The sequence below is a fragment of the Natrix helvetica genome (genome assembly GCF_964273705.1).
Source record: "Natrix helvetica genome assembly, chromosome: 7".
Taxonomy (NCBI): domain Eukaryota; kingdom Metazoa; phylum Chordata; class Lepidosauria; order Squamata; family Natricidae; genus Natrix; species Natrix helvetica.
In genome coordinates, this window is record NC_138558.1 from 47,315,943 (window position 1) to 47,334,878 (window position 18,936).

Below are 18,936 nucleotides of genomic sequence, written 5' to 3' on the forward strand. Positions count from 1 at the left end.
GGATTTCCTTGAACTGTTTCTTTCCTCGGAATACATAGGACATACTCATAACAGTTACTTCTTATGTCTGGATATAGGTACCAGTCTATGTATGCATATGTTAATTTAAGCACTCATATAAGAAGTAAGGCAAATGGATTTAATTGTTTTTCCTTAAACTGTTCATCAAACATAAAGATTTGACATTGTCACATTTAACAGATAGATTAGTACTCTTTATGTGTATTGATATAGCATTATTACAAAAACATAAATTAAGCAGGATTTTATCCATTTTAGAGGCAACAAGAGTTACAAATAAGTGAAACATGGCAGCTTAAATTAGTACAACCTACAACCTTCTAATTAATATTTTCTCTCCAGCGATCAAACTCCTAACATAAGAATATGCAACATTATCTCAAGTTTTGTTAAGTAGTTCATTCAATTTTCAAAATCTTATTTTGTAATAAGAAATTATTTTAATATTAAAATGGAAGGATGACAAGACTCTGTATATCACTTTTACTTATTTATTTCCTGCCTTCATTATAACTGAAGGCAATGAACATATCCAACTCAACTTCTTCCTCCTATTTTGCCTACAACAGGGGTGTCCAAACTTGGGAACTTTAAGACTTGTGGACTTCAACTCCCAGAATTCCCCAGCCAGCATGGCTGGCTGGGGAATTCTGGGAGTTGAAGTCCACAAGTCTTAAAGTTTCCAAGTTTGGACACCCCTGGCCTACAACAACCACCCTGTGATGTGAGTTGGCTAAGTGTGAGTGACTGGCCCAAGATTAATCAGCTACTTTTCATGGCTAAAGTGGATTAGAATTAATGCGTCCTGCTTTCTAGCCTGGTGCCTAAGCCACTAGACCAAACTGGATGAATGTCCCAACTGTACTGCATTAATTTAATTCAGACAGTATATTCTTTGAAACCAAACCTATGTATGGAACATGTTGAAGATTTTCTTTCTAATTCACTCTGAGAGCTGGTCAAATAGAAATGATTGTTTCATATAACTTGATTTACTGTATTTGTAAATTCATGCCAACTCATAATGGACCATCCTGAAATGATCACTTATCATTAATTTTAAAGTTTAAACTTCCTAGATTACATGATTTTTTTACAGACACAGCTAAAGTGTATATGACAAACGAATAAATGTATTAAATGATTGGTTTTAATACACCACTCAATTATCCATTTATTTTATTCTGAATGTCTTACAATTATTTTGTAATATAATAAATCAGGAACACATCATTTTAATGAGGTATAAAACTCTGATTAATGAATCATAGTATCTCTCAGTGTATGACAGAGGAACTAATATGAGGCATTAGAGACTTAAATCTAAATTGTGGTTTTATTCTGAACGCATCCAAGCAAAGAGAAAAATTTGTACCACACACAGGCAATAGAGGGACAACCCCACTGGATCGTTCACTTCACAAATTTTATTACTGAACAAAAGGAATTATAACCATGCCCTTTTAAAGAAAAATAAGAAAACAATTAGAAAGGACTGGTAGAAATTGATAATGGCCATGAAATGAACATTCTTGCAATAAATGATGCTTAATTCATATAATGGGATTGTTAATTCATATTCTTGCTTTTTACTAGGAAAAGAAAAGAGTGTTGTGCACTTTATGCTCCAAAAAGAGTTTAAAATGTATGAGGCATATTACACATGGATAACCTAGAATATGTATTCTGGACTATCCTATCATACTAATTGAATAGGTTTTCTACCTATTTGCAGCTTTTAGTATCATCAAACATGGTATCCTTCTGGATCTGCTCCGACATTGGCATGGAAACAGAGTGTTGTCCTCGTTCGCTTCCTTTCTCCAGGCCTAGGTTGAGTCAATGGTAGTTGGGGAGGAAAGATCACACTTTAGCTCCCTACTACTTAAAGTACCACAGGATTCGGTACTCTACCTTTTCCTATTGAATGTCTTCATGAGGCCACTGGATAAAGTCATCTGTCACCATGGTCTGAGGTATCATCAGTATGTTGCTGACACCCAATTATACATCTCCGCCCCTACCAAACTAAGCAACAATGTAAATGTTTTATCCAAATGCGTGGATGAAATGGAAAAAAAAATATTTCACATAATGAAAAACTTATTTCATTATTTCATTACTGTTCTATTATTTTATAAAGAACAATAAACATTGCTCGTTAATCAACTGTATCAACAGGGAGGGCACTATAGTTAGCATTCAAAAGTTAGACTTTAAAATACATATAGCAGTGTTCACAGTATTGCCTTTGTGTTTGAAAATCATACCTAACAAGGAAAAAAAAAGCCATGTGAAAATGTCTGTATAAGGAAATGTAGAAATACAGTAAAATTGTCCAAAAACTAGGTCAAAATCCTATTTATAATTACAATACAATACAATAGTAGAGTTGGAAGGGACCTTGGAGGTCTTCTAGTCCAACCCCCTGCCTAGGCAGGAAACCCTATACCGTTTCAGACAAATAGCTATCCAACATCTTCTTAAAGACTTCCAGTGTTGGGGCATTCACAACTTCTGGAGGCAATCTGTTCCACTGATTAATTGTTCTCACTGTCAGGAAATTTCTGAAATTGAAAATTCTGAAATTGAAATAATATTTTTTAAAAAACAAGTTTTATCTAGAGTGAGTTAAAATTCACTGGATCTTGAAACAATATTTTAAGATATGCAGTATGAAGACACATAAACATATAAAAATAATTTAATTTAAATTACAATTATTGGCGACAACAGAAAAACCTGATGGTCTTGTTAATGAGATCTTCATTAAAAGCTGTAATAATTAAAAGTTATATTATTTTCAAATGAATTAAATCAATTTGTAAGGAGAAATTAAGCTACTCTGAGATAAAGAATACACACAATTATTAATTTATCATACAAGATTATTCTTTGTACACATCATAATTTGTGAGCCAAAGCGTTAATCTAGGTCAATATTACTTGAAATAGCAGGCAATAGGAGATAATCTGCCATATAAAGGATGGAATGTCTTCGACACACAGAATATACAAGAGATTTAGCAATGCAAGTATCTGTGTTTCTGTTATCCACTCCTTCATGAAGGATCAACAGAAGGCAAGTTTCAGGATATATGTGAAAAATCTGAAGTACAGCAGAATATGATTTAGCCTTTGGCATCATCATAGTTACGTTTTATGTAAAAACAATCAAATTAAAAACACCATGATAAATCTACATGCTGATATTGACCTAACTATTTGTCACTTGCTAATTTGCATAACAAGAAATATCAGTTGAAACAATCTTTCTTGTTCAAAAGTCTAATTAAGTTAGTACTGCTACATGTACAATACTGAGGTTTATGTATTTTTATGTTCTTTTACAGCCAGGCCTTCTGACCAGATGCTGAAATAAAAGTGTATTTTTGGTCTGGGATAAGTAATAGCTTCTCCGCTCTCCCATTTTAATCAGTCTTTTAAAATACTTTTTCTTAATAAAAAATAAATAATAAATTGGAGGACTGAACCTCCATTCAATTTTAAACTACAATGCTTTCTAACAATTGCATATTCTTTATCATTTCAAGCTACTGATGTGGTGTAGACAAAGTAACATGTAGGAATTCACACTAGAATTCAGTTAAGATCAGAGGTGCGATTCAGCAGGTTCTGACCAGTTCTGGAGAACCGGCAGCAGAAATTTTGAGTAGTTCAGAGAACTGGTAAATACCACCTCTGAGTGGCCTCGCGCCCATCTATTCTCTGTCTCCCGAGTCCCAGTTGATTGGCAGAAAATGTGGATTTTGCAGTAACTTCCCCTGGAGTGGGGAGGGAATGCGAATTTTACAGTATCCTTCCCCTGGAGTGGGGAGGGAATGGGGATTTTACAGTATCCTTCTCCTGGAGTGGGGAGGAAATGGAAATTTTACAGAATCCTTCCCCTGCCATGCCCATCAAGTCACACCCACCAAGCCATGCCACTCCCACCAAGCCACACCAACAGAACCGGTAGTAAAGAAAAATTGAATCCCACCACTGGTGAAGATATACTGTCCTTAAGTATTATTAGAATTTGGGCCATAAAGCACCATCTAATTTTGTGACATCCCAGACAAGAAAAATCCCTGTCTTTTAAGTATATTTCAAAATGAAATACAAGCTTGGCTCAAGAGGATATAGATGGGGGAAAAAGCCTGCAACTTCTAGTTATTATAACAACAGTACTCTTCAAGTTTTAAGGAAACAATTATCCTATCTCACTGATAGAGATTAAGAACATAATCAGTGTCTTCCAATGTTCATTAGAATCAATATTGTTCAACATATCAACTAAGGCAGTAGGAACTATACAGTTTATTGTACAATGATAGCCTTTGAAGTATAGGTAGCACATAACCAGAAATCTGCAGCTGCATATTTCATTCTCAAATGGTTGAAATTCCTTTTAACTAATTTGTAATGACCTGCACAGTGTGCTGAACAGAAAACTTCTCCAACGAAAGCTCTATTGGGATTTTTTGAAAATGAAAACTATCAGCTATTAATCTTCTACTTAATCAAGAGTTTAATTTTCACCAAGACTAAAGAAAGTAAGATTTTACATTGCCTTTCTTCTGTCCAGAAAAAAAAAGCCTTTTTTGAATTAGCATTCTTTAATTGCAGAGAACTAGAACTTAAGACTAATTGTTTAGTTAATGCTTTGGAAGGAATTTGTTTATTTATCGTCTGTTCTCTATTGCTAAGACATTCAAGATTTAGGCTGACTCTTAAAATGTTAGCATAATCACTAGGGAGCATCACTAAATCTCTGAGTCTTAAAACAGCAGTAAGATAAATAATACTTTTCTGCTATCTTTCACTACTTCTATCAGAAAGTACCATTAACACTGAAATTCAATGGTAGAGAACTTTGTGATTAAGGCATTTGTTAATATGTCTTTTTTAAGTGTAAACTTTTTTCCTTTTGTGACAGTGACACAAGAGTTAATAATGATTTTAATATCTTTTCTCTGTTAATTCTCTCAAGCATGCTTTTGATGGAGAAATATTTTTACTTTGTTTTTGGCTTAGATCCCATTTCATGCTCAGATTTGTTATCATGTACAGCAGAATTTGAATTTGGAAAGCCAGAAATGTGGTCTTTTTAATAAAATGGGATAAAACAAATAGGAAAGAAATATCTTGGAAAACTTGTGGTGGTGTTTTAATTTTGATTGCTCATTTTCAAAAGCATGCAGATGATGGGAGGTTTTGAAAGAACAAGCAAAATTGTAAATTGTTCGTAATAATTGTGCTGCTAGTATGTACTCCAACACATCAGATGTGATGATAAAAACAAAAAAGTTTTAAGATTGCACCACTCTATTAATGTCATCACTTAATGTCATCACTGGTTACTTATAAAATTGAAGACATTGTGTACATTAGAGATACATGCTTCATTCTCAATTCCCTTCCCTTTCCTATTTTGCACCTCTGTTGACTAAGAATTTTTTTTCAATTTGTCAGAATGTACTTATATACTTATATAAGTGTAATGTATGCATGAAAAAGTTTCTTTATTACCTCGTTATTATCTTACACATTTAATTCTTTAGAAATTGCCAACTGATGTAGTGCTAACCATTCTTCATGGGATCGACGGGAGAGTCCAGGATGGGTTTCTATTGTCTACTAACTCTGTGGACTGAGTTGAAATTCTGAAGATACGCCTCCCTGGTAAAGGTCCTCAGTCTTTCAACTCGGTCTCAGCTCGCAAGACGTATCTTTGAGCTCAGGGCTCTGAGTTAAATAGAATTTCTTTAAAAGATTTCTTACATTCCTGGCTAGTATTAGGCAGCTAATTAGGAGACTTGGAGAGACTTTGATAGGCACGGCACACGCTTTTGCACTTTTCGGAGCCAGAGTGGGCTCACCATCACCTCAGCGGCAGCCATTTCACACACTTAATCAGAACCCATCATTTGGAAGCAGCTGAGAGACTGCACAGGAGATCAAAAGACAGTTCCCTGCGGTTCCTTTGTTCAAATCCAGCTTGCTCAGTAGGGTCCACTGCACTGGTGTGGCAGCAAAGGTTTAGGAAGCCAGAGCAAGTGCAGCAGGAGCAGCAAGGCACAGCCATTGACAGGAAATTGTTTTTGCACCATTTTCTAGGCGCGAGCAGCACGTTCTTCAGCTCAGGGCTTCTCTAAAGGCCAGTATAAAATCAAGAGGCTGGGACTCCACTAGGTTGTGCTGGGAGTCATTGGTCATCAGGACCGGGCTCCGTGATCTCCTTATCAGCGTAGCAGCCCTGAGATGTATAAGTCTGCCTGGAAATTGCGGCAAGGACAGTTTGGATTGCGGGGTGCTGCATTTAGACAGAGACTTCAGGATTCTGCTTTTTCCAGCACAGGATGGAGTCCCTCCCACTCCACCACCTTGATATCCTTGGCTGGAGATCCATTTCCTTTCCTTTGGGAATTATATCTCAGGTCTGTATCTTCTCTGTGCTAGCAGCTGCGCTTGCTACTATGCTTGTTCCAGCTTAGGCCTGCTCCTGAAATTGCAAAATGAAGGAAAGTGGTGCAGCCTCAGGCCTACGACAAGAAGATTCAGTTCCACTGGGTTTTGACACCAATGGCAGGTGCCCTGTCAAGCCCTGGTCAGCTTGCCTAGCAGCGGCAGCCAAGATCAAGGCCAAGATTAAGTGCATAACAGGGCATCCAGAGCAGAGGAGACAGCTGCCAAGCAAAGGCACAAGTCCTTAGACAAGGAGTTCAATTGGGCCAGGAAATGATCGGACCGGAGAAGCGCTCAGATCCTAAACAGACTGATAATCCTCTCTCAAGTAGATTGTCCAAGAGTTCCTTGTAGTCAGGGACACAAGGACTGTGCCAACCCACAACTTCAAGGGCCTGATCACCAGAGGTTCCCAGTGAGCAGGGTGACGCCGAGGGTGTAGCTAGGGCTACAGTACAGTTGGGTTTTCAGGCTTTGGTTAGGCTTCAGACGTCTGGAACAGGGCCTGACAGAGGTATGCCATCTAAGCAGGCCCCAGAGGCAATATTCATACCCACAGAATCAGGGCTTTGCCCTGTGGACTTTCAAGAGCAGAAGATGCCCACCTATTTTAGGCATTGAATATCCCAGGCTATCAGGCAAGAGATAGCCACCAGAGCCATTTGACTGGGCCTCAGGCAGACCGAGCCTTTCAATAGGACTGCAGATACCCAGGGGGTGAAACTTCCCGCTACCAAGGGCCATGACATGAACCCTATTCCCCAGGGTCCTCCGCTCAGAATCAATCTCCCCTTTCAGAGGGGGGAATTCTGGGGGAGGGGGAATTTTCAGAAGGGAAAGGAGAACAATCATCCTTGCTGGCTTTTAAGGGCCTGTTTAATCCTTCTCTATTTAAATCCCTGCTCTTAAAGGCTAGGAACACTGCTCGCCTGGGGAAGGAGCCGGTTGCCCAGAAGACTAACCAGGGCTCCACTGTACATGAGGACTTCCTGTTTACGGAGCACACTGTGGAGGCTGATGCTATCCCTATTCCAGGGATGTTCATGGATGTCATTAAGACAGTGATCTGCACCAGCCACTTATTGTGTGGATACGGATCCAGGTTCCTAAGGTAGATGCTCCAGTGGCTGCCCTAACATCCTCCTCAGTGCCTCCACCAGATGCGGAGGATGCTTTGAAGGCTGGAGAGAGAAGGTAGGAGATGGCTCTTTGTAGAACTCATCAGGCTGACTCTTTGGTGATCTGGGCCGCCACAGCGATGTCTTTTTTTACCAGGGCGTCATTGAGCTGACTCAGGCAACTGCAAGGCCGAATCCCAGTGGAGGATCTCTGAGTGCATCAAGACCACTGCAAGATCATGGCGGCTGAATTCACTAAAGATACATTGTTAAACGCAGCTAAGTTCTCAGCCAGAGCCATTGCCTCCTCATTGACAGCTCATCGCATATTGTGGCTGCACCATTGGTGTATGGACACCAAGAATAAGTGGAAACTGGCATCTGCTCTCTTTGTGGGACGGGACCTGTGTGGGGAATCCTTAGTGCCCTTTTTGGTAGAAACCAAAGATAAGCGAAAGGTGCTACCTTGCCAGGGCAGAAGGGTGGCTTTCCGCACCATACCATATTTTACATGGTCCTCCTTTCGGCAGTGGGGGAGGCAGTTTCTGGGTTTCACGACAGCAGCAGCCCTTTCTTTCCAGAACCAATTACCAGCCTGAGAGGCTGGGTTGTGGAGAAAGAGGCAGGCAACCCTTTTGAGGCAGTGGCAATAAACCTTACAGATGCCAGAAGTGACTTTGAGATGATTCTCCCTCTAGGAGGTCATCTCAGTTTCTTCTCAGACAGGTGGAAGATCACAACAGACACCTGGGTATTAGAGACCATAATGTTGAGGCTTTCCCTAGAATTTATTTCCATTCCTCTGAGGTTTTTCCTATGCTGTCCCTTTTCCAGGGACCCCAGCAAGAAGGGAACTCATGGAATCGGCAATCCGACATTTGTTGGATATTCGGGCCATTCAACCATTTCCGCCGGAACAGCTGTCTATCCTGTTTGTCATGCCAAAGACCTCAGGGGCATGGAGGGCAATTCTGAACCTCAGGGAACTCAACAGGCATCTGGTTTACAGAAGGTTCAAGATGCATTCCTTTCAGTCCATTCTGACGGGAGTTAAGCACAGGGACCTCTTGACTTCAGTAGATATGACAGAAGCCTAACTCCATATCCCTATACATCCACTTTACAGACAATTTTAAAGGTTTTGCTAAGCTGGCCACCATTTTCAGTATTTAGCCCTTGTCGGCCCCAAGGAGTTTCCCTAAGATTATGGCAGCTCTGGCTGCATATCTCACAACCTTACCAATTCAAATTCAATGTTATTTGAACAATATCTTAATTCAGGCATCATCCAACAGATGGAACGGGACCTGCATACTACCATTCAGGTCCTAAGGGATCACTCATAGACACTATATCAGGACATGTCTTTCTATCCCAGGAGAAGCAAGACAGCATCAAGGCATTGACAGCTCAGATTTGGGCGGATAAAGTAGTCCAGTTGGCGCTGCTGTGCCAGCTTTTGGGGAAACTAACCTCTTGCATTTCCTTCGTGCCCTGGGAATAGTTCCACGTCAGGCTACTCCAGTGGTTTATGCTTCCCTACCAGAAGGTGGGGCCAGCACTTGGACCCCACCTTGGCTTTGGTAGCAGATGTACTGGAATTCTTGCAGGAAGGCCTAGAGAAAGGACTCTCCCCGAACACCCTATGACATCAGATAGCTTGGCCTCAGTTTTGAAGATGGGGGGTTAAGTACCCTCGCTCACCATCCCAGGGTTCGAGCCGTCCTCAGGGGCACATCCAATTTGAAGCCTCCAGAAGTACATGCTACCCTGTTTGGTACTTGCCCAAGGTGTTTGTTATAAGCCCTTACCACGGCTCCATTTGCACCCTTAAGGGAGGCCAGCCTATGTACCCTCTCGTGTAAGGTGGCATTCCTGGTGGCCATCACATCTGCCAGATAGATATCAGAGTTGGCGGCATTATCAGTGAAAGGATCTCTGTGTGTTTAATCTGAACAGGGTGGTCCTGCAGGTGGACCCTGCCTTTATGCCAAAGAGCACAGGAGTTGATCTTGCTGGACTTTTGTCCTCTGCCTCAGTATGCCTTGGAATGGAAATGGCATAAATTGGATGTAAGGAGGGCCCTCCACATTTACATCTCAAGGACCGCTTTCTTCAGAAAGACCAAGGCCCTGGTTGTATCTTTTCAGCCATCAACTCTGGGCCATAGGGTGATACCTTTCATACATAGTGGATCGTTTGCTACGGGCATGTATTGCCAGAGCGTATGAGATCCAGGCTCTCCCGGTGCCCCGAGGGATCACAGCCGATTGTACTAGGAGTGCAGCCACTATGACGACCTGGGCTACACAGACTTCTTTTGAAGGGTTTTGTCGGGCAGCGACTTGAACACCTCCGGTGTTGTTCATCCGCCATTACAGACTGGATGCATATACCTTAACAACATATACCTATATAAAGTAGCATGAACCATCTTCAATTTCAAAACCTTGAAACGGTCTCATCACCACCTTGTATAAATAATGTTTCTTAAACTTGCCTCCTGCTTGGCAACAAGGGTATTCTCATGGCCTGGTCGAGAGACTGAGTCAATAATTTTGAAGCCATGCCTATGACTCTCTTCTTACAAAAGAGTCCAAGATGGGACATACCAAAGCCTTGGCAGTCCTATGGTCAGGATCTGTTCTGGTCCAAGGTTCCGGAATCCTCATGGAGTTGCTGCAGAACATGACTGCCAAATGCCACATAGGTTGTGTAGTTCTCTTAAATTCAGCCTCTGGACCTTCGGAGACCTGGATGAGCAGCGAAGCCTCCAGAGCCTCATAGAAAGGCCCAGCAGCCATTTTGAAACCTCCGACAGCAAGGTCTCATTGCCGTTACCATTTTAAGTGCCACCACACTGAGAACCCTGCAATTGGCTTAGAGATAAGCAGCAGCAGCAGCAAGAGGCAAAGGGAAAAAAAGCCTCGGAAGGCTCCCAGTACTGGAAATGTCTTTAGAGCTATTCTAAGGGCATTGAGTGCAAAGCCTGGCATAGCCCTGGCCAACAATAGCCCCATTAGGCATCCAGGCAGTTCCAGGGCTCAAAGCTAGGATAGCCCTCCCCAGGTAAGCCAAGGTCAAATCCAAGGGAGGGAGGGCACCTGCAGTCCAGTGCCAATCCAAAGCAGTGGAGAGGGATGAACAACACAGGCAGAAAACTTTAGAAAAGAGAGTAGCCAGAGCAGAGAAACAGCTAGCTTCTGCAGCCCACAGTTTCAGCCCACCTGCTCACAGATCCAGATCTATTGACAGGCAAAGGGCCATCCAATCTATTTCTCCTTCAAGGAGGGGAAGATAAGTTTCTTTGTCCCCTTCTTTGTCTGGTACAGATGTGGGAACACTTCAGGGGGATCCCTTTGCTTGCTCAGTGTCCAACATGATCCCTCTTCCCTCTTTGACTACACAAGGATCACCTATTCTTAGGGATGTCCTCCCCCATTCACCAGGGATGAATCCTCCCTGAGGATTTCATGCAGGATATTCTTGACTGCATGCAACAACTGATTCCTCAGGCCATTTCACATGGCATTGCTTCTGGCCTACACCAGAAAGACAAGGCCCCAGCCATACAACCTGTAGACAAGGGGCCTAGCTCCAGTCACAGCAGGGAAACCAGGATTCCTATGAAGATCAGACCTGCCTTACCCTCAGTGGCCAGTGAAGCATCCCTATTGGGGGAGGAGCCCCAGAGGGACCTAGAAGATGAGGAATTATCTAAATTATCTGAAGATGAGGAATTATCTAAACAAGACCCTCTTGCCTTTTCTGGTTGTACCTGCCCCACAGCTATTTTCTGAAGTAGTTAAAAATCAGTCGGCCCATCCAGGGGCATTCTCCAACCCAGGGGGTACTGACCGCCAATTTTATAACATGGATCAAGCATTCATTAACATCTTCAGTTTTCAACTGTGGATGCGCCAGTGGCGGACCTGCTACTTCTTCCGCCCTAGTGGTGGGAGATATTGCAACCTCAAGCCAGAAGACAACAAAAACTTTCCTGGGCCAAGGAAGAAGAGAGTCATAGGCGTGGCTTCAGAATTATTGACTGAATCTCTGAATCAATCAGGCCATGAGAATACCCCAATACCTCTTGTAGATCCAATGGAGAAGGGGTATTGGTCTTACCTAAAATGCCCTTTCTCATGATGATCGACGGGAGAATTGAGACCCACCCGGTTGACTTTTTGATCAAGTTGCCGAGAAGGGAAAATTTGGACCAGAGTTGGAGTACAAGATTCGCTCCATCTTCTTTATTCGATTGAGGACAGTTACCAGGGAGGCGTATCTTCGGAATTTCAACTCAGTCAACAGAGCTAGTAGACAAGAGCAACCCATCCTGGACTTTCCTGTCGATCATCAAGAGAAAGGGCATCTCAGGTAAGACCAACTCCCCTTTTGGAAAAATAAATAGTGATGTGTACCTTTTTCAAGGTACGTGCTACATATTTGTAGCACAAATATGTGCTACATAGAACTGTTTAATCCGATGTAATAGTCGAATATGTGTACCTAATTTAGCAAGTATTTGTGTAAGTCACTAAAAATTTATAACTAGGTTATATTCTATTTTACTTTACCCTTAAGGGGAATACTTATATAAAGTAGCATGAACCATGTCATCTTCAGTTCCAAAACCTTGAGATGATCTCATCACCACCTTGTATAAACAATGTTCCTTAAACTTGCATCTTGCTTGGCAACAATAGATAAAGCTTTCCAATGAGAAGTTATGATTATCTTCCATGGTCTTTTCAAAAGCAAGAGTGATAACTAGATCAAAAGGAGATGTGAGTACTGGTTCTTAAGAACCTATATAAACTAGTCAGATTACCCCCCCCCTTTTCCCCCTCATAAAAAACTTTGATGCAGAATTACCTAGGAGAATGCTGCAGTTGCTAAAAAATTTTGTAATTTTTTTTTATTTTTTTCATTTTCATAAGATATAATCACATGTATACTATTACATAGCCAGCATCGTATTATATTATTAAATGTTTACATTAATTCATCTTACCATCAACTCCCCAAAACAATTATTGGCTCTTCTGCTCTCCATACACCATATTTCTACCTTATGCAGGAACCGGAAGCTAAGGGGATTTTTAGTAAAATGTTTTTTATCTTTTTTAGGGGGTTCCAGGGTGGGGGGGAGGGCTATTCAGACCGGGAGGAGAGCCAGTGCCGGACAAATGGGTGAATCCAGGAAGGACGGGGATGCAGTGGTGGTGGGGAAAGTAAAGATCATTCGAGCAGAGGGTTGTCCTATTACAACGGTCGTGGGGAGGAAGGGATGCGAGGACAGGATAAGATCTCAAGGTCGGTTGGGAGACCGTGGTTGCTGGTTATGCCCGGTCGCTTGTACCAAACCCTGCAGTCTAGGTGGACAGGTGCTACAGAGCCAGGGCCGGCGGCTGATGCTTTACAACGCAAGGTCTGTCACCAACAAGGCCCCCCTCATTAATGAGTTGATCTCAGAGGGGGAGCTAGACCTTGCGGGGATAACAGAGACCTGGTTGGGCCACGAGGGTGGTTTACCCCTCGTGGAAATGTGCCCAGCAGGTTTCCGGGCATTCCATCAGCCCCGGGCCCTGGGTAAGGGTGGTGGGGTGGCGGTGGTTATTCGGGAATGTTTAGAGCCGAGGGAGTTCACTGTCCCTCAGATACCCGGGTGTGAGTCCCTTGGTGTGAACTGGGGCCCAGGGAGGCAGTGGGGCTTGCTGATTGTATACTTGGCTCCTCGCTATGCATCAGCAGCCCTGCCCGAGCTCCTCGAGCTAATCTCATCGACGGCAATTGAGACTCCCAGACTTCTGGTCATGGGGGACTTCAATTTGCCGTCGACGGGAGCGGCTTCTGAGGTGGCTCGGGAGTTCATGGCTTCCATGACGGCCATGGACCTGACCCAATTAGTGCAGGGCCCCACTCACGAAGGGGGCCACACACTGGACCTCATTTTTGTATCTGAGCAGTGGACGAGTGATCTGGGAATAGGGGATTTAGTCATAACGCCCCTGTCATGGTCAGACCACTCATCCCTCCGGCTGGACTTCCCTGGCGCTATCCCCCACCGCGAGGAGGCGGAACCAGACTCTATAAACTGGTACCGCCCCAGGCACCTGATGGAATCGGATAGATTCCAGACGGAGCTTGGGCCAATACCTGTAGCCTTGTCCCGCTCCCGCTCCGAGGACCTAGTGACTGCCTGGAATAGGGCGACGACTGGGGCCTTGGACCGGGTTGCGCCTTTGCGACCTCTCCTGCGGCATCGACCCACCCGGGCTCCTTGGTTCACTGAGGAGCTTAGGGTGATGAAGCGCCACAGGAGACGTCTAGAGAGCAGGTGGAGGTCCTCACGCTCCGAATCTGACCGAACACAGGTAAGAGCCTATTTGCGGACTTACCTTGTGGCAATAAGAGCGGCCAAACGTAGATATTGTGCTGCCCTTATTGCGTCCGCGGATAACCGCCCTGCCGCCCTGTTTCGGGTGACCCGCTCCCTTTTGTCACAGGGGGCGCGGGAGACACCCTTACAGGGTAGAGCAGAGGAGTTTGGGGAATATCTTCAGGACAAAATCGATCAGATCCGGAGCGGGTGGACCTCCGTCAGTGGACCAGACGAGCCGCCAACAGCGAGTCTTGAGAGACCATTCTGGGAGGAGTTTGACTCTGTTGCCCCCGAGGATTTGGACAGGTTGCGTGGACGGCTGCGACCCTCCACATGTTTAATGGACCCGTGCCCCTCCTGGCTGGTGCTGGCAGCCTGGGAGGTGACACAAGGATGGCTCCTGGGCCTGGTGAACGCCTCACTGGGTGAGGGATACTTACCAACCACCTTGAAAGAGGCGGTGGTGAGACCCTTGCTCAAGAGGCCTTCGCTCGACCCAATGGAGCTAGCTAATTATCGTCCAGTCTCCAACCTCCCCTTCTTGGCGAAGGTTGTTGAGAATGTGGTGGCGCAGCAATTTCCACGACACCTGGACGAATCCGACTATCTAGACCCACGCCAGTCCGGCTTCCGACCCGGGCACAGCACTGAGACGGCCTTGGTCGCGTTGGTCGATGATCTCTGGAGGGCCAGAGATAGGGGTTGTTCCTCTATCCTGGTCCTATTAGACCTCTCGGCGGCTTTTGATACCATCGACCATGGTATCCTATTGCGCCGGTTGGAGAGGATGGGAGTCGGAGGTACCGTTTTGCGGTGGTCGGCTCCTACCTCTCCGACCGGAAGCAATGTGTGTTGACAGGGGGGCAGAGGTCGTCCCTGAGGCCACTCACTTGTGGGGTGCCGCAGGGGTCGGTCCTCTCGCCCCTCCTGTTCAACGCATATGTGAAGCCGCTGGGTGAGATCATCCGTGGTTTTGGGGTTGAGTACCACCTGTACGCTGATGATACTCAGCTGTACATTTCAACCCCAAACCACCCCAACGAGGCTGTCGAAGTGATGTCCCGGTGTTTGGAAGCCGTCGGGGTCTGGATGGGGGACAACAGACTCAAACTCAACCCCTCCAAGACAGAGTGGCTGTGGGTACCGGCACCTCGGTTCAGCCAGCTGACTCCATCGCTGGCCATAGGGGGCGAACAACTGTCCCCTGTGGAGCGGGCGCGCAATTTGGGCGTCCTCCTTGATGCCCGGCTGTCAATGGAGGATCATGTGGCAGCCGTGGCAAGGGGGGCGTTCCACCAGGTTCGCCTGGTGCGCCAATTGCGCCCCCTACTGGACCGGAGTGCCCTGCGCACGGTCACTCATGCGCTGGTGACGTCTCGCCTGGACTACTGCAATGCTCTCTACATGGGGCTTCCGTTGGGACGCATCCGGAGACTGCAGCTAGTTCAGAACGCAGCCGCGCGGGTTATTATGGGGAGTACACGTTACTCCCACGTAACACCTCTCCTGCGTGAGCTGCACTGGCTACCTGTGGCCTTCCGGGTGCGTTTCAAGGTATTGATCACCATCTTTAAAGCGCTCCATGGCACAGGACCTAGTTATCTGCAGGATCGCATCCTACCACACTCGTCCCTGCGACCTATCCGCTCACACAGGGAGGGGCTCCTCCTGGTGCCGTCCGCTAGGCAATGCCAGCGGGCGACACCTAGGAGTAGGTCCTTCTCTGTGATGGGCCCAACCCTCTGGAACGACCTCCCTCCTGATATTCGAACTACCACTGACCTCCGTTCCTTCCGTCAAAAGTTAAAGACTCACCTATTTCAATCAGCTGGCTTGGCACTTTCTTAGTTTTACCTCCCGGGGATTTATTTTAATTGGGTTTGGGGTTTTAATTGGGATGTTTTTAGGTATTTATTTCTTGTACAGTCTATCTCCCCCTCTAATGTATTTTAAATGTATTTTATTGTTATGTCTGTATTTTATGCACTGACTGTACACCGCCCCGAGTCCCTTTTTGGGAGAGGGGGCGGTTTAAAAATCTAAGAAATAAATAAATGAAATAAAATAAATTATCCATCACTTCTCCCTCTCTCCTTCCACTCCCTACCTCATTTCTTCCCTCTGTCATCCTTCCCTCCTCTACGTCCCCTTCCTCTCTTTCTCCTCTCTCCCCTTTCCACTCCTCATTTCTCTCCTCCCCCCTTGTTCTCTGTCCTATCCCTCTCTTCTTCCCTTACCTCTATCCTTTTCTTTCCACTTTTCATCCCATTTACTTGGTGTATTTCAGCTTCTGACAAGCTCAATTTTAAGTTGATGGTATTTATAGTTCCTTTTCAATATACATATTTAATTTTAACATATTTTTTAAAAAATAGAATAAAAAAGTATGTATATATAGTCATTGTGTTTTTAACCCACAAACCCCCAGCCTAATTTTGATCGAGATGTAGACCTGGTTACAATTCCCAGCTATTCTCATCATTATCTTTATATAATTATACATCCTTGCGTGCCCCCAATTTGTGATTCTGACTTTAAATCTCAATAGTTTCCCATTGTAAGTGTATTTCCTGTTTCCTCTCCATTTTTCTATATCTTGGATTAGATTACCCTTAATTGTCTATAAATGGCAAACCTCGCTGTTCAATGTTCACTACAATTCCCTTAATCTATTATATAGAATAACAAGTGGTAAAGATCTCACTTTATTCATCATCTTAAAAGTTCTATATATATCCATGTTTCATATATTTTAACCCATGCTTAGTTGTCCTTCTATTGTCATATTCAATCAATTTGCAACTCAGTTTAATTATCATGTATAAAAGTGAATCACAAGCTTCTGCTTTACAACCTTCTCATATCAGTTTCATATTTATCTATATTCCATATATTTTGGGCTTTGTCTAGTTATCTTTCCATTATTATATTCAACCAGTTAGCAACTCCATTTTATTGTCATATTTAGGAATAAACCCCTTATCTTGCTTTATATAAGCATAGTTGCTAATTTTGAAGGTCATCTCTTTGGGTTTCCCTGACTGAGATAAAGGGCATAAATTTATTCTTATTGCACATTTTCTCTTGGATTATGCAATAATATTTATTATTCCTATGTATTCGTTGATTATTGATTCGTGTTATTGCATCATTTTCTTATGCTGTCTTGCAATACTCCTGGTGTGATCATTGCTTCAGAATCCAAAATAAACTGTGACCTGACCCTGCTGAGCTGGCGACATATGACCAGTCAGGTAGCTTTGCTTAGCTACACAATCAATTGTGATCTCCCCATGATTAGCTGTTATTTTTTTAAAAAAATAGAATATGGTGTTCTGCTGTAAGCTCTACACCTGATAGTATCCCCTTTCTATTTTCTCACAATTGAATCAGGAAATCTATGATATTACTTGGAAGACTTCAGAAAATGTAGACAAATTCAGTGATGATTTATTAAAGGTCTTGTAATCACTAGTGTGTTAATTCTCAAATGCTTTACTACTCCAGCAGAACCTTGCAGTTTCTTACTTTTCATTTCCCATAATCTCTGTTAAAAATAATAAAAAATATAGCGTCATCTGCTATAATCAGCTACAGAGAACATTCACATTTTCAAGAGGCTAAACCAAAACACAGTATGAAGTACATATAATGTTGTGTTAGTTTCACACCATGAAGAGAGGGAAGGAGGGACAGAGAGATGGACAGAGGGGGGGAGGAAGAGAGGAAAGGAGAGAAGGAAAGAAAGAAGGAAAGAATACATTTTTCTTTTGTATTAATCTTTGTTACAACATGAGCTGACAATAAATAATATTGTGCTCAGCTCAGAATAAATAATACTGTGTGTAGCATGTAGTATGAAGACCACGGAGCAAAAGGCATTGTTTTGTAATGGGAAGGAAAAGTCATGATACATAATATTTATGTTCATCTCAAGTATTAAATTTATAAAGCATGAACACTCCTACAGAATTACAGTCTTCCATAATTTACTACCTTTTAAAATTCAATAAAGTACAAATATGTTAAGTTAAAATATGACAGAATGGGAAGGCTGTAGAAACCCATGAAATAATGGTTCGAAAATTCCCATTATTTTTATTGATAAGTAGAAGCTGTACTTCTCATCCACAATTTTTTTTCTATAACTGCTTCCTAAAATTATCCCACAATGCCCTCATAGACAGGCAATACTTTGTGAAAAAAATATATAATAAGAATTGATTAGGTACAGACATTATGGAAAATGGTCACAATTCAATAGAAGAAAGCACTTATTGACCTCCCACATTGCCATTTCCAAAAGAAGAGTGCTCAAAACAGAAAGCAACTTGTATATTGCATTACTGTATCCTAGAAAATAAATCAGATTACAAGAATCCATTATTGAAGGATAAGATTGCATTTGTCCAGCAGTCTGATAAGGTCAGAAATGCAGGGCTCCTACTACTTATGATTATCAATTATAGCCTCCAGGCGCTTCTTAATGAAACCATTACTGCTGGTAAAATAGTAAAAATTCTGAGCTGTTAAAATGTGCAAGTAGAACAAAAATAACATCTATTCAGTGCTTTGTCTATACGAATATCCACATTCATTAAAAAAAAAGAAAATTAAATAATTTTTCACATGGCATGGTTTCTTGTAAAATTCATAGGGTAAAAGAATGATCCTATAATGCTTATTATTATATACTAAAGAGCCAATGTTTCTTCCAGCCTGAATACCTGGTAATGTTGCTATATAACACAGATATGTATTTTGGTTAATTAAAAATGGATCTTTTGTCAACAGAAATTTAACATGTTAAAATGTATCAACTTATAAATATTTTTCGACTATTGTCCTAAATAGTGAGATGAAAAACAACCTTTATTAATAAAACTATGTGGATATTAATATTGTATGAACATATTATGCTATATTCAAATCTGTATCATT

General features: G+C 42.7%; 1 protein-coding gene across 13 annotated transcripts in view; it reads right to left on the minus strand.

The window, feature by feature from the left end:
• TENM3 (teneurin transmembrane protein 3) overlaps nt 1-18,936 on the minus strand; it is a 1,436,054-nt gene that overhangs the window by 1,296,189 nt on the left and 120,929 nt on the right. The gene's annotated exons all lie outside the window — the stretch shown is intronic.